At 37.0% G+C, this 3,067-nt stretch overlaps 1 protein-coding gene across 4 annotated transcripts in view; it reads right to left on the bottom strand.

Moving 5' to 3' along the window:
• slc4a5b (solute carrier family 4 member 5b) overlaps nucleotides 1-3,067 on the bottom strand; it is a 71,418-nt gene that overhangs the window by 40,979 nt on the left and 27,372 nt on the right. The gene's annotated exons all lie outside the window — the stretch shown is intronic.

Raw genomic sequence — 3,067 nt, 5'->3', positions numbered from 1 at the left:
GTATTAAAAGTAAAAGTATTGAGTAAAAATGAGCGGTTTAAGTTTTCCAAAATTACATTTATTGGGAGGTGACTTCTCCAAAAAATATATTTTCTAACAGTGTGCAGCTGTGATGGGTTGTGTACAAGTTAATAGGGTGTCAGAATGGTATATATTTATACTTCTCATCCAACCACAATTAAATTCCCTCTATCCAGGAGACACAAATTATCAGGATAGTTTTTTTAAGTAATAACTTGGAATAAAATAGGAGTAACGACTTTCTACTTCTTACCTTTTTACAAAATGTAGTGAGTAGAAAGTACAGATAATTGTGTAAAAATGTAATGAGTAAAAGTAAAAAGTATGCTGAAAAATAATTACTCAAGTAAAGTACAGATAACCAAATTTTCTGCTTAAGTACAGTAGTAAAGTATTTGTATTTAGTTACTTTACAACTCTGTGTATAATCTGCATACAGATGCATCAGAAGAAGAAAAAAGCTCTCAGATATTTAACTTGACAAGCAAATATAAACAGCAGGAAAAACATTTTTGTAATGAATTACATTAGCTGGTGATGGGTCAATAGGATTTGTAATGTTCTGTTTTCTGTAGAGCTTTGTTTTCACTTTGTGTCAGTGAGTTTTTGTATGAGTTCTTTTTGCCAATGTTCTCTGTTCAGCTGTGTTGCTCTGTTTGGCAGTTTTGCTTCTGTCTACTAGTGGTCTCTGCAGTACACTGTGAACGTTTTTCATTCTGTGGGCTGAGTTTGTCCTAATTGTGATTGGTGGAACATTGGTCGTCAACTGAGTTTGGCAAAAAAAGTGTCTGCTCAGATTGACTTGTCTTGTGGGGTACAGGGGCAACACATGGTAACAGTTGAATCATTGTGAACATGTAGCCTATATTATTTATTAACTGTCTATTTATAGTTTAAAACAGAAAAATGTCTCAAATAAAAATTATTGTGAACATGTAAACATAATTTAGTGACTTCACATACCTTCCAGCCTCATTTTATGGATATTATTACAAAGGGCAATCTTTTTCCAGGTGGGTTACGGCTGTTTCGGCTGATCGTTACACATTCCTTCACATGTACAGTACAGACCAAAAGTTTGGACACACCTTCTCATTCGAATAGTTTTCTTTATTTTCATGACTATGAAAATTGTAAATTCACACTGAAGGCATCAGAGCTAACACGTGGAATTATTTACAAGTGTGAAACAATTAAAAATATATATTATATTCTAGGTTATTCAAAGTAGCTAGCCACCGTTTGATTTGATTACTGCTTCACACACTCTTGGCATTCTCTTCAGTGTGAATGTACAATTTTCATTGTCATGAAAAATAAATAAATTTAACAAAACTCTTTGAATGAGAAGGTGTGTCCAAACTTTTGGTCTGTACTGGATGTGGTTCAAATTTTGTTCAGCTAGCACCACCCTATCTTGAGCTATTACTAAGATTAATATTTATATTTAAAAAATATAGGTGCTTCCTGGCCGTATCAACTGAGCTAGCCCCAAAACTTCTCCCAGGTTCTTCAAAGCCCACCCAAAAAAGTCAGTCCAACCAATCATGTCTTGAACCAACTACGCCCACAAAAGTCACCAGTTATGTTCTGGACAAACTTCTCCCACAAAACATGAAACCACTTATTGACTGCAGAAATGCCCTTCTCACTTCTGTTCCACCTGCTCATATGTAGTTTCCTTCACTTACTGTGTCTTGCCTTTTCACAAACCTGCTGTTCTGTAATTATCCCAGCTGCACTCACTCACCAATAAACCCTACCAGCAGATAGACGTTCCCTCCTGCTTTGTCAGGTCCTCACATGTGTAACGCCTCTGCTCAGCCTTGGGTTTTTGTATTCTGTTTTCTTCTGAGGCATTGCTGCATTAAAACACCTCTGATTCTGGTGCAGACATCGCTGCATGGGTTTAGGAACATCACCACAGCTCATAGTGTGTAAACACAGTTCTCTATCCCATCTACAAATGCTTAAAGCTCTATCCTACAAAGTCAGTGGTACACAGTACTGCTCTTCAAGGTTCACTGTCCTGACTGTTTTAGTTATTTCTCTATGTTCGACACCTGCGATTTTTAAAAAAGCAACAAGAAATGAGGGATAAGCTTTTGCAGAACCTGAAGATGTCCTGAAGAGACAGAAAACAACTAAAACATGCAGGATAGTGGACCCCATCCCGGCACCATCCAGGCTGCTGTCTGACCAAAGGCTTCCTCGCTGGTAGTATGGAGGTTTATTAGTGACTTTAGGATGGGCAGCTTAGACAGCTGAAAAATCTATGCAGTAAAAAAAAAGTTTTAAACATTCCCTGCTGCTCTTCCCCGTTAGAAAATATTAAACCAGGGTTCATGTATTCAAGTTGCGAATGAAAAAAATTATCCATGTCTTGGCTATTTTTTTCCCTGCAACCAGTGTTAAACTTCAGGGCAGTTTGTACGTGTGTGCCCTTCTTGCTCCTCCCCTCAGTGTCTACAGCGTCCATTAGCCGATTCTTAACCTATGGGCCGCAGCCCAATTATGGGCCGCGAGCGCCACCTTGAGGGCCTCAAAAGAACAACAGTTTTTAAATTTGGGCCGCAGAGGGCCGTGGGACCGCACTGATTTTGAATAAGGTGCAATACACTTTCTCACCACTAGTAGCAGTAGTGCGCCACTCTGATGTTTAACAACTTTTTTAATATGTAGAAGAAGAAACTTAGAAACCTGCTGAGAATGGAAATTTATTTTAAATGAAAAGTAGAAGCAGAAATGAAAGTAACTCGTCAAAAAACACCAAAGTTTGTCACTAATATGCAGTGCAGCTTCTGTTTTTACCATGCAGTATTTTAAAAGTTCTAAACATTATCAAATACAGTTGCAGATACAACTATATTTTAATTTGCACTATAAATTCATTTGTGTAGTTTATTTTTAAACACTTTGAATGTATTTTAAAGAAAATTTAAACTTGTCAAAAAGCTGTTGTTACTGTTATCGTTTGTCACTAATATGAAGAGCAGCTTCTGCTTGCAAAAGTTCAAAACATTATCAAATACAGTTGCAGATACAA

Source organism: Austrofundulus limnaeus, unplaced genomic scaffold (genome assembly GCF_001266775.1).
Source record: "Austrofundulus limnaeus strain Quisiro unplaced genomic scaffold, Austrofundulus_limnaeus-1.0 Scaffold258, whole genome shotgun sequence".
Classification (NCBI taxonomy): Eukaryota; Metazoa; Chordata; class Actinopteri; order Cyprinodontiformes; family Rivulidae; genus Austrofundulus; species Austrofundulus limnaeus.
Note: the sequence above shows the minus strand (reverse complement) of the source record. Positions and strands in the feature narration are given on the sequence as shown.